This window comes from Grampus griseus (assembly GCF_964374135.1).
Source record: "Grampus griseus genome assembly, chromosome: Y".
Lineage (NCBI taxonomy): Eukaryota > Metazoa > Chordata > Mammalia > Artiodactyla > Delphinidae > Grampus > Grampus griseus.
In genome coordinates this window covers 1,193,739-1,207,587 of record NC_139016.1, presented here as the reverse complement: position 1 = coordinate 1,207,587, position 13,849 = coordinate 1,193,739, and the positions used below count along the sequence as shown (strand labels likewise).

The window sequence follows — 13,849 nt, the reverse complement described above, 5'->3', positions numbered from 1 at the left end:
TACTCCATGTTCTAATACCCGAACGTTGTGAATATGTGAACTTAGTGGCAAAAGGGAGTGGGCAGATGTGGTCCTGCTAAGCACCTTAAGATGCACAGGTGACCTGGGTCTTACAGGTGGTCCAGTGTCATCACCTGGGTCCCTGTAAAGAGGACGTCAGAGGAGTATTTGATTACAAGATGCTGAGCTGCTCGTTTTGATGATCAAGGAAGGGGCCACAAGCTCAGGATGGCAGACGCCTCCAGAAGGTGGAAAAGGAAGGAAATAGATTCTCCCCTGGAGCCTCCAGAAGAAAGCAGCCTGCGGGATCCCTTGAGTTTAGAGCTTTGGGCTTTAAAACGGTAAGACAGCACATTTTGTTCTTTTAAGCTACCAAGTCCTCGGTTCTTAGAGTAGCCACAAGAAACTCAGCCAGAATCCAAGGATGTTAAGCAGGGGGATAGCTGACACTTGCAGGGAAACAAGGACTTATGAAGATTAGATGACTAGGACAGATGAGAAGTAACGTAGAGAGAAAGATCTGTTTTTCAACCTATTGATTTTCATCTCCCTAAGAGACTGCAAACTCCGGGAAAGAAGGGCTCAAGTGTCTCCAGCTCACCTTCCAAAGGGGAGCAGTATCTCCACCTGCTGCCCCATCCGGCTCGATCCGCAAGAAGCAGAGGGAGGAGGGTTGCCGTGTCAGGTGCGACCCCACGCCTCTGCAGGGTTCCCCTCTCGTTGCCAAGATCCTGGCATGTGGAACACGGTGCAGGGATTCAGATGCACCATGGCTTACGTTCCGGGGACGCAGTAAGGAGATAGTTAATCATTACCGTCTAATTCTGATGGCTCCAGCGCTGCACCCCTTCCCTCTGAAGCAGATGCTCGAGCTGAAATGGTTTGTGCACCTGCGTAGACAACGTGGTTTTACTTCATCTCAGTAGAGACAGCGTGGGCTCCTGAACGGCCTCTTCTCATCACTTCTGGGTCTTCTTCAGCCACCCAGCCAGGCTCTCCACGAATAACGCCTGAAAAAGAATGCATGGCCAGGAGCCTTGCCCCGAGGTCAAGGCGGCTGAATTGCTGCTTTGTCCGGGCAGGGGTTCTGCACTGCAACAGGAATGCAATCGCCACCTTCAGATCTCGGGTGGCAGAAGAGGCAGCCCACCCTCAAGCCTTTCCAGCCCAAGAGAAAGATGCTTTCCACTTTGTGCCTGTGAGCGCCAGGCTCCACCCCCCTCCTGCCTCTGTGCACCCTTCTGCAAGTCACTCGCCTCTTTACTTTCTCTGCACGATGGGAAGCTTGCCTGCAAGGTGGTTAGTGGTGGAGATGGGACCTCCATATTTGCGTCACTGTCACCGACAAGGTGAGGACCTGCCAGTTCCTGTCTCTCTCCTGTCTCTCTCCAGGAGAGGAGGAGCAGACCACTTCCCAGGGGAATCTGAGTCAGCTAAGTAAATGCTGCGACCGTTTGATGGAAACACCAAGTGATTTCTACTGGGGAATCTCTGAAAAATACTGTAAAGCCATTACCTTCTTAGAACAGACCATCTGTCTCCCGGTATCATTGAAAACAGCCATCACTTAAAAGGCAACTCAGCCCAGCCTGGTCAGGTGCTAATCAAGGACATGAGTTAATAAGGCAAAATAATTAGGGGATTCGTGTCATGACCTACCTGGTAAGTGCCCATCTTATATTCTAATGCTTATAATCACAGTCTCAGCTGTTTGGGGGTAGAAAAATCCAGCAATGACACTGTCTGATACGGATTCTCTGATATTTTCTTGAAAGAACCAAGGGACTTGAACGCAGGAAGGCAGTGCCACTCGAGGACGTCAGGGCAGTGCTGACACCCTTAATAAGTCAAGGATGCAGTGTCCATCACAAACCTTTCCTGCTCTCTGATTGCCTGAGATTTATGGGATCCTGATGAGTCACTAGGGACGTGAAATCATAACTAGAAGAAACATCACCACCAATGAAACAGCGTGTCACAGCTCAGCGTACGTGGTCGACCCTTCCTGACAACATCTCATAACTGCAGAACAGAGGCCTGTGTTATCCCGACGTAAATATGGACCCCAGGAGAAACCAGCTCTTTGGACCCACGGTAATGGTTCCTGGGAGGGCATTATTGGGGGTGGGTTTCCCACGGTGCTGCTTACAAGTCATTCCTTGGAGACCCTGAGATTGTAGAAAATACTGATCCAGAGCACAGGATGCAGATGACCTAAAAATGGACCCGAGGGGAAAACAGTTAAGTGGGGTTATGATGGCTCTACCGGTCCAACCAAACAAGGGAGGACAGAAGCACAGACACTGTCCCCACAGGATGGTCTACTTAGCAACTGGCTCCTCCCTCCCTGGGGCCATGTGTCACTATTCAGCCCATGGGGGTCAGGGTAGTTCAGAGGGTACTTGCTGAGGTTGCAGACCTGGAGCTCCAGGATTTGGGGGAAGGTGGTGTCCAGAATTGTCCCTTCCTTTTCACGAGGAGGCTCAGCTCATCCACGGGTGTGGAGAGTTCAGGCCTGCAGGCTGGCTCAGGGTCCACGAGGATGGATGTCCACCTCACCAAGCACTGTAGGGAGGCAGAGGGTTATCAGTGAAGGGCTTCAAGAAGCATGAAAAGCTGCGTGGACGGATCCCCGGGAATGGACATGATGATGAAGGTGATAGACTGTCCGCTGAGCATCTCCAGTTTCTCATTTCCTCCTATCCTTAGGGTGGATGAACATCTGAAATTAGGCTGTGATGTTGTCTGATTCTTGTGCCCCCTCCCCTTGAAGGTGGGTGTGATCTAACTCACTGTGACACAAGAGCGTCCAGCCGGTCCATCAGGACGGTCTCCAGGGACAGGTCCCGAGGAGGAGTCTTAAGGAAAGTGATACGTGGCCTTCAGCGTCTTGAGTCTGAAGGGAAGCAGCATCGAAGAAGGTAATATTCACGTCTGCACTACCCCGTATTATGTGTGTGTGGATGTAACAAATATAAACATTGTAAGTATTATTAATATATGATACACATACAATATGATTTATACAACACGCATATAGAACATAAAACGTGTAACATTTGACAGCATGACAGTTAAGGTATCTTTTTGGTTTTTGAGGCACACGAGTACCTTGTGGCCTCTCCTGTTGCAGAGCACAGGCTCAGCAGCCATGGCTCACGGGCCCAGCTGCTCCGCAGCATGTGGGATCTTCCTGGACCGGGGCACGAACCCGTGTCCCCTGCATCGGCAGGCGGACTCTCAACCACTGCGCCACCAGGGAAGCCCAAGGTATAATTTTTAAGTTGTAATACATAGTATAAAATATAATCGGTGTAATTGCATATATTATACATTATATGAGTATATCTTAATACATAATAGTAATGTATAAACATGTATTATATATTAATATGTGTATATATGAATATAATGTATAGACATATATAACAGAATATATAATATACATTCTAACAAATGACTGACGTAATTGTATACAATATGTAACAGTATATAATAATGTAAAATCATAATATAATGTAAAATCTGACATGTATATGAAATATACTATATATAATATATAATATATATATAATATACAATTTAATGTACCAGAACTTCGATGGTATAACCTTAAATACTAGATATGATACATGTATATTATATACAAAAATTAGTATATAATATATACTGTTATATAGTATATATATTACCATGTACTATTAATACTAGTATACAGTATATACTAGTATATATTACTATAGTACAATATACCTTATAATCTATATTGTGTATTATGTGTTCATTGTACATAATCTATAATGATGTGTATGTTATACATAATAGAGCAGTATAATAACTGTATAATATATATTATACACAATTTAATGGACGTCCTGTTGGCTACCTAGCTTGTCTCCATTGTCTTTGAACTTTCCGTTGCGCCTGGATGCACACACTGACTCCCTTCCCTGGGGAAGTGCATCCCCACCTCCTCCATGTCCCCGAGGCTGCCTGCTGTGGCCCCCGCTTTGGGCACAGAACCACCCCCCCGGGTGCCACCCGGTTCCCCTCCGTCACCTCTGCCCTCGTCACCTCCTTGCCTGTCACCTCACCAGGCAGGACAGCACCCAAGTCCCACCTGTGCTGCTCCATGCCAGCCTCTGCAGCAGCGGAGCTCCTTGCTCCTTCAACCACCAGCCTCACCCTGGATTTCCACATCCACAGTAACCTCTTCACTCGCCTATCAGCCGGGCTTCCGAGAGTCCGCCTGCCGATGCAGGAGACGTGGGTCCGTGCCCCGGTCCGGGAAGATCCCACATGCCGTGGAGCAGCTGGGCCCGTGAGCCATGGCCGCTAAGCCTGCACGTCCAGAGCCTGTGCTCCACAACAGGTCAGGCTGCAGCAGTGAGGCCCACATACTGCCAAAAACAACAAAAAAAGAAACTATCAGCTGCTCCTTCCTTTCTCCTGCCTCTGGACCCCCGTCCCCCCTGACCCTGCATGAAGATGGTCCCTGACGTCTGACCCTGGCGTTCTCTCCCTGAGCAGCGTGATGGGGCCAATGGATTCTGCAATCTCTCACCGTTATGGAAGCTCCAATACCTCCCTCCAAAGTGAAATGTCAGGTGGAGAAAGACAAACACCGTAGGGTCTCACTTATATGTGGAATCTAAAAAATACAACCAAGTAGTGAATATAACAAAAAAGAAACAGACTCCCAGATCTAGAGAAGAAACGAGTGGTTCCTAGTGGGGAGAGGGGAGGGGGAGGGGGGCATTATAGGGGAAGCAGAGTAAGAGGTACAAAGTACTAGGTAAAAAATAAGCTACATGGATATACTGTACAGCACAGCGAACAGAGCCACTATTTCGTAATAACTATAAACCTCTTCCTTCCTGAACTTGGCCTGTCACTAACGACGTTCCCTCCCCCATCAAACACCACAGCTGCTAAGCTACCTGAAATCTAGACATTGGGAATTGATTTCTGTGGGTGAGGAAGTGGGTCTCACCTTTGTCTCACCCCAGCACAAATGGGGTACACTTCCATGGGGTTACCCGGATCTTCAGGGAACTCCAATTTCCTGCATAAATTGTTCTCCTTTTCCCCAGTGTGCTACTTAGGAAAAGGACAATAAATAATAATTCACATAAATACTAGAAAGCTAGCGACGTGTTAAGACAAATAGGAACATCTAATGAAAAAGGAAAATTTGTTTTTCAGAAAGGGGGCTATTAAAGCAGGAAGCAGAACAATGGTTGCCAGGGGCTGGCCGTGGAGGAAGCATGTCGGCAACAAACTGACAAGAGAGCGTGGAAATGTACACAACTCAGCGGTGGCGCCGATTCCACAACCGCGCACAGAGCTCAGCACTCACCCACCTGTCCACCTGAAAGGGCTGCTTTTACTGAAAACTACGTCTCAGTAAACGTGAACAGAAAACCAAAGGAGCCTCATCGTTTTCATTCCTTTCCTGCATGAGCAGCACTAAGTCCAGCGAGTCAGATGGGTGAAGACACGCACAAGCAATTCTTTCACTTTTACGTAAAAAATCTGTGCTGCTGCTGTTTACAACAGCCAAGACGTGGAAGCAAACTAAACCACCACCGAGAGGGGAACGGATAAAGAAGATGTGGTTCATGTGTACAACGGAGTATTACTCAGCCATGAAAAAGAATGAAATAGTGCCATTGGCAGCAACATGGATGGACCCAGAGATGATCTTACTAAGTGAAGTAAGTCAGACAGAGAAAGACAAATACCATGTGATGTCACTTATATGTGGAATCTAAAAAATAATACAAGTGAATCTATGTACAAAACAGAAAGAGACTCACAGACATAGAAAACACACTTATGGTTACCAAAGGGGAAAGGGGGGAGGGATAAATTTATGGTTACCAAAGGGGAAAGGGGGGAGGGATAAATTAGGAGTTTGGATTGACATATACACAGTACTACACATAAAATAGATAAACAACAAGATCTTACTGTATATATAGCACAGGGAACTCTACTCAGCACTCTGTAACAACCTATATGGGAAAAGAATTTGAAAAAGGATAGATACATGAGGGACTTACTTCCCTGGTGGCGCAGTGGATAAGAATCTGCCTGCCAATGCAGGGGACACGAGTTCGAGCCCTGGTCCGGGAAGATCCCACATGACGCAGAGCAACTAAGCCCGTGCGCCACAACTACTGAGCCTGCGCTCTAGAGCCTGCGAGCCACAACTACTGAGCCCACGTGCTGCAACTACTGAAGCCCGTGCACTGCAATGAAGAGTAGTCCCGCTCGTGGCAACTAGAGAAAGCCCGTGTGTAGCAACAAGGACCCAACACAGCCAAAAATAAATAAAATTAAATCTTAAAAAAAAAAAGCGATACATGAATAACTGAATCACTTTGCTGTACACCTGAAAATAACACCACTGTAAATCAACTATACTACAGTATAAAAAATATATATATATATACACACACACATATATATATATTTTCACAGTACGCAGGCCTCTCACTGTTGCGGCCTCTCCCGTTGCGGAGCACAGGCTCTGGACGTGCAGGCTCAGCGGCCATGGCTCACGGGCCCAGCCGCTCCGCAGCATGTGGGATCTTCCCGGACCGGGGCACGAACCCGTGTCCCCTGCATCAGCAGGCGGACTCTCAACTGCTGCGCCACCAGGGAAGCCCCTAAAATATATATTTTTTTAATTGTAATTTTCATGTAAAAAAAAAAGTGTGCGTTTAAGGCACTGTCCAAATGAACAACTTTCCTTGAGGATTTTGTTTGCATTTGCGCTTTCTTTTGAGATGGTATCTGGGGGTGGGATCCTTTGTCATCCTACCTGTGGCCCTGCTCCTGGTGATACTGCTGTACACGAAAAATGGGTAAAAACACACCCCTTATCTTTCATCATCTGTTTTGGCCTCATTGCCTATTAAAAAGACCCTTAGATAAAATGAAAAAAAGAAAGCATTAAAGTATGGAATTGCACCACTAGCAATGTGTTCCCACCATCCGGGCAGGCATCCAGCAGAGGTAGGTGGTGGGTGATGTAAACCAGAGTGCTGCCCACCAGCCGTAAGCACTCTCCCCACGCTCAGCACAGCCACTGGGGTACAGCTGATGGTCGTGACAAGTGGGGCAGCCCTGTGGGAAGGGCAGGGGGGCAGACCAAGGGGGATGCCAGCAGTGTCCGCATTCCACAGGTGCCTGAGAAGCAGCATGCCCGTCACATCTGGAATGTGCAGGCACAGTTTCTAAAGGAAAACCTGTACAACTGAACCACAGGTGAGGACAGACATCCAAACGGAATCCCCTGTGAGTCCCAAGTAGAGAGGGTAGCACAGCCGGACCCACAGAGGACCCTCCCACTGCCCTGAAAACGACCTTCCACAGCTTTAGTTTTAAATCGTGGACTCACCCGAGTGCCCCCAGCTGTGTGGCTGTGCCTGGCTGAGAGCTGACTTGACTTTTACCCCATGCCACGTTCCCAGGGAGTCCTTCTGGAGACCCCGTTACAGACTGTTTACAACAGCTGAGACGTGGAAGCAACCTAAGTGCCCATCTACCTATACACACAGTGGAATATTACTCAGCCATGAAAAAGAATGAAACCATGCCATTGGCAGCAACATGGGTGGACCCAGAGATGATCATACTGAGTGAAGTAAGTCAGAGAAAGACAAATACCATAAGATATCGCTTATATGTGGAATCAAAAATAAAAAGATACAAATGAACTTATGTACAAAACAGAAACAGACTCACAGACATAGAATTCAGCCTAGAGGGAGCGGGGTGAGGGAGGCAAGAATTGGGAGTGTGGGATTAGCAGATGCAAACTAGTTTATATAGGATGCACACACGACGAGGTCCTACTGTACAGCACAGAAAACTACTCGATATACTGTAATAAACTATACCGGAAAAGAAACAAAAAACCCCACCATTCTTCCCTGACCTATAGACAGTGCACTGGCTGGTCTCTTCCTCCCCCCGCCCCACCCTCTCTCCCTGGCTCACTCCATTCCAGTGTCCTTCCTGCTCTTCCAGTTAACCTTGTATGTTCATCCTCAGGGTCTACACCCTTGTGGTCCCCTCCTCCTGGAATTTTCCCCCTAGACATCCCCATGGCTTCCCCTCTTACCTCCTTCAAATTTGCCAAAAGTCACCTTCACAGGCAGACTGATTCTGACCACGTTCACGGCCATCTGTAGTCTCCCTCCCATCCTCGTTGCAGATCTGATTCTTCTCCATTCTGCCTGTTACCTTTCTGATGCATAAAGGGTTACTTTTACCTTATAGGCTCTTTGAGTTGATGCTTTTGTCTGTCTTGATCACTGCTGTGTCCCAGCACCTAGAAGCCTGCCAGTGTGATGGTCTCTTCTTGCTTGAAATCTTGAACTAAAGTAAGGATTGACGAAACACCCAGTACGCACGTCCGTGCTGCAAACAGCTGAGTGATAAAGACAGAAAAATACAGGTAAGGGTTCCGCTGATGGGCTCAGGAAAGTCCATTAGACCTGTTCTAGCACCACTGTGTCTGTGATCAAGCGACTGAACGTGCCGTGGGACTCTGGGACACATGTGGAAGAACTCCGGTGACAGGAGGATGCTTGTGTGAACACAGAAGACGCGTAGAAGGTAAAGTTGGAGAGAAGATTGGGAAGCGGGTCATATAAAACCTTGGAGGCTGTGCTGAAGACTTAGATTATATTCGACCTGCAATATTTATCCTGGGATATTCTACCTATATAACAGAACATACACAAATGACCTTTTTTTTTTTTTTTTTTTGCAGTACGCAGGCCTCTCAGTGTTGTGGCCTCTCCCGTTGCGGAGCACAGCCTCCGGACGCGCAGGCTCAGCGGCCACGGCTCACGGGCCCAGCTACTCCGCAGCACGTGGGATCTTCCCGGAACGGGGCACGAACCCACGTCCCCTGCATCAGCAGGCGGACTCTCAACCACTGCGCCACCAGGGAAGCCCGACCTATTTTCATTTATATTTTTATAAGATACTCTGGCTTTTATGAGAGCAGTGGACAAAGAGAGACACTGTGTTATCTGCTAGGACTGTCGTCATAGAGGACCACAGATGGGCGGCTGCAACACGGAAATGTATTTTCTCACGGTCCTGGAGCTGGAAGCCTAGGATTCAGGAGCCAGCAGGGTTGGCTGCTGGTGAGATTTCTCTACCTGGCTTATGGACGGCTATCTTCTCGCTGTGTCCTCCCGTGGAGGAAAGAGAGAGAGGGAGAGGGAGAGGGAGGGAGGGAGGGAGGGAGAGAGAGGGAGGGAGGGAGGGAGAGAGGGGGGAGGGAGAGACAGAGACAGCACTCTGGTGTGCCCCCCTCCTCTTGTAAGGACAGGAGTTCTATGGGATCAAGGCTCTGCCGTTATGACCTCATTTCACCATCATTACTTCCCTAAAAGCCCCATCTCCAAATACAGTCTCTTTGGGGGGTTACGGCTTCAACGTATGCACTTGAGGGGGGCACAGTGGAGTCTGTAACACACAAGCGGAAACAGGGAGACCCATCTAGGGGCATCACTGAGAGAGCACGGCTGAAATGGAGAGAGTGAGAATCAGACTTGAGACATCTGATGACCACAAAGCCAACGGGATTTGCTGGTAGATCAAAAGTGAAGGGCAAGAGAAATAAAGACGAGGGCTCCATGATTTGGGACGTAGGTGCTCAATTTCTAGAAAATGAGCATTACACGTGTATGCTTCCTGCAGGTTTATCTTAGATTCCACTGATTTAGCATGATGGCTTCCTGGTCTCAGGGCAACAGACTCGATAACAGAATGTTATCTCTGGTCACCACTGCTCTGGGTTACTGAAACTGAGCAGGACCCTGTGGGGATCCTGGGCATAGAAGCTTTTCTGTCCCCCATTTCTTGTTTGTAGGGAACAGACTCCAGCCTCCTGGACCTTCCCTGACTTCCAAAGGGAAGATGCAAACAGTTGCCAATCAGGGAAGGATGGGGATGCAGAGACAAGGGAGGAGCAGTGAAGAAACAACAGTGCAGCCTGGGGGCAGGTCCTGGCTCCCCCTCGAGGGATACACATGACAACATCTTTGAGCTCTTTACAGCACTAAGACCCCCCAAACAAATGGAAGCTGTCACCATTCTTCATTCCAGAGAAGACCCCCTGAGGCCAGATTCAAGGGACCAGAGAAGTTCATCAAGAGATTAACTGAGGGACTTCCCTGGTGGTCCAGTGGCTAAGACTCCATGCTCCCAATGCACGGGGCCCGGGTTCGACTCCTGGTCAGGGAAGTAGATCCCACATGCTGTTACTAAAAATTCCACAGGCTGCAACTAAAGATCCTGCATGCTGCAACTGAAGATCCTGCATGCTGCAACAAAGATCCCGTGCGCCAAAACTAAGTGCTCATGCAGCCAAATAAATATTTTAAAAAATGAGAGAGAGAGAGACTACCTGAGACCAGATTAAAGGGGTGCAGGCCCTGCATACACCCTGATCCTGATCAGCAACCCCACCCTTGAACCTTTGCTACAAAACTCCTCACTAGCCCCCCTCCAGGTTGGGACACACAGTTTTGAGGGCACGAATTCAGTGTCCCCCTTTGCCTGGCAAACCAATAAAGCTATTCTTTTCAACTTCACCCACAACCGTCTCTGAGATTTCATTCGGCACCAGTGCACAGAGGCTGAGTTTTGGGCATCATTACCGCTTTTACATAACCTCTTTCTGCTCACGTTTCTTCCATTCCTGTCCTAAAATTCCCATTCTTAGACTTTCCATTTCCCCTTGGTAATGTCAATCAGGAACTATGAGGTTATGACTCCTGGCGAAACCAAGCCCCCCAGTACTGAGTTCCCCTGCCGAGTTTAAGATTAACCTTTTCATCCAAAACCTTCTTGCCTTTCTTGTCCCATCCGTTTCCCCTAAGGTGTGAGGAATATCCAAGAAAAGACGGGACTGAAAATGAGCAGGACTGTTTGGGGAATCTCCCGGGTACAGTATCTCCTCTATGTACCCCGTTTGTAGAAAAAGGCTTTCGTGTCCCAGACCTTCCCCGTGTTCCAAAGAGCAGACTCAAGTAGTTAAGGCTTAGAATCATAGAGTCACAGCTCTCCTAGTTCCTCCTGAAAGGACAGAGATAACAGTCTGACCCGTATCTCTGAGTTGTTCTGCAGAAACCAAGACCCCCGCCCAGGTGGAGGATGGTGACCACATGCTAACCACAAGCACTAGACCCCAGGCTGGTTGGAACCAGATGGCTGATGACTGAGATTCCCCGAAACACCACCCTGTTACCTCAGCACCAGCCAATCAGGAGAAGGTCCAGGAGCTGATCAGGCATCCTAGAACCCTCTCCCCAGCACTGTCTTTAAAAACCCTTCCCTGAAAGCCATCAGGGAGCTCAGGTCCTTTGAGCACGAGCTGCCCGTTCTCCTTGCTTGGCACCTGCAATAAACGCTGTACTTTCTTTCTTTTCACCCGGGGTCAGTAGATTGGCTTTACTGCACCTCTGGACCCGAGTGGACCCAAGTATGGTTCGGTAACTCTGGCACCTCAATGTTCTTCTATTTAAGATTCAGGGCTGTCGTCTGACGAAATAATCTATGTGTTCAGAATTTAGGAAGTAGTTAAAGTTGTTGTTATGCCCTAATTATTGTACAGCCCTTTGGACCTTGTTTGATCTGTCATGAGCTATTGAAAAACAGAATCACGTCATGGTTTGTCTCTATCCAATGAACACACCAAAAACGAAAAGGCAGACACAGGTAGAATTAGAACATAAGCAGAACAGGAATTTGGTCGTGGATGCCCTAGAATAGCCAGCATTTCCATTAATGCTGGGATATTCTACCTATATAACAGAACGTAAGGGTTTATGTCCATGTATAACTTTACTTGGAAGTGATCACAGCAGTGTACGATTTTAGAGCCAAAAGGGAATTGCTAGAACACATCCCAACCTCAACAAGAGCCAAGCAAACTAAAGACTGAAGATGTGAACTGCTTGCTCGTGGTCACGGGGGCAGCATGAGATCAAGGATGATCTCGGGCTCTTTGCTCTTCCTATACTATGCTGTTCCTGTCCTTTACCTACCACGGGATAAACTTCTTAGTGAGCAAATGATGCTGCTTCCCCCAAATTACTCCTTTCTGTTTCTTCTCAGAAACTAGCACTTTTTCCTCCATCCATAAATATGCTTCTCATGCATGGAGACCTGAGTTTTCTCAATTCTAAAATAATAACACCTTCGCCTACAATAGTATAATCTTTTGATTAATAAAGCATAATAAATCATGCAAGCATATTAAACTGCTGGAGTGAAGTATTACGATTTCCTTTAATTCTAGGAATTGAGTCCATACTGATTGCATACGTGAGTACAGTTATGACATATGGACAGACGCAGTACAGCTGTCTTCTGCTGGAATCGTCCCATTCTGTTTATCCTTTAAAACCTAATTTACACAGCTCCCTTAGAGCCTACATTACTCAGTGGACTATGTTAAATGGCATTAACTATAAATTAGGTAGTCCTCCAGAATTGGGGGACATTAGATGCACACAGTGCAATGCTAAGAAAATGGTATCAACCCTTTTCTCTGTCAACTTACATTAAATTTGATACTGCATGTAACCATTATTGGATTAGATGCTATATTTCGAAATCAGTTCTGTTATTGTGGAAACTTTTTGTTACTTCTAATTGAAAATAAGCAGTTCAAAGTTTCATATTGATTAGATGACTTAGAATAATTAATCATGGATATTCAGAGCATTACAGAGCTTATCTGCATGATGGAAAGCAGATGCTTCTTCTAGGCTAATATTTTATCTTATCAAACTGTTATTAAATTCGGTACTCATGACCATTTTAATAATGGTTATGGAGTGATGGTAAGAATTATGAAAGTCGTTAACATGGGGGTTCTGTATTCCCAAGAGGAACACACGCGGTTGGACACCTGCTGAGCTGCTTCCGCTCATACATGAAATGCACGCGTTTATTATCTATACCTGGACATCATGGGTCCACGGTGATTACTGCATCATTAACCACTGTTACGAGATGAAGTACTGTATGTTGTACCTGCCGGATACACTAACAGGGTACAAATACAACACCAAAAGGACGTGAACAACTTTCTCGTGATTACTTAGAAACGGACAGAAATTACACCTTGAAAGACGACCTGGGTCTCATTCACCACTTTCATGAGACACTTACCAGACACATGTGAGCCTCACATTCATCTAAGAGGATTCAGGGTGCTTTATGGATGTACAGGTTTCAAAATATTTTCACGTAGACCCACGTCATTTCATTCCCTCGCACACACACGCACACACTACAGATTAGCAATGTAACCTATTTTGAAAATAAAGACTAACTCATTGAAAATATAAATATGCATAGATAACTATTAAATTGAGATAAACTGTTTTCACAGAAATATTTAATTTTCACTTTAGAAAATATAGATAGATGTAGCAGATTGTGATGATTAATATAAAAGAAAGATATAGGTATAAATATTATATAGGTAGATAATCACTAGTATCTCTCAAGTAAAACTTTTGCTTTTATATATAGGATGCGTAAACAACAAGATCCTACTGTATAGCAGAGAACTATATTCAATATCCTATGATAAAACATAATGGAAAAGAATAGTAACAAGGAATGTGTGTGTGTCTATATATATAAATAAAACTGAATCACTTTATGTACAGCAGAAATTAACATGACATTGTAAATCAACTCTACTTCAATAAAAAGTCTATGACAAAGTTTTCTCTGAATGAATTAGTTTGTGCACACAGGAAGTTAAGAGGAAAGTTGCTATCAAACTATTGTTGTATAT

The 13,849-nt window shown here is 46.3% G+C and overlaps 2 long non-coding RNA genes across 2 annotated transcripts; both read left to right on the top strand.

Moving 5' to 3' along the window:
• Positions 1–1,812: 1,812 nt before the first annotated feature.
• On the top strand, positions 1,813–5,742 carry LOC309817748. Its single transcript, XR_014296244.1, has 3 exons — positions 1,813–2,094; positions 2,774–2,921; positions 5,206–5,742. It is a non-coding gene; the product is annotated as an uncharacterized lncRNA (long non-coding RNA).
• A 1,454-nt stretch (positions 5,743–7,196) lies between these two features.
• Positions 7,197–8,758, top strand: LOC309817749. The gene is made up of 3 exons (XR_014296245.1): positions 7,197–7,275; positions 7,482–7,654; positions 8,293–8,758. It is a non-coding gene; the product is annotated as an uncharacterized lncRNA (long non-coding RNA).
• Positions 8,759–13,849: the final 5,091 nt, after the last annotated feature.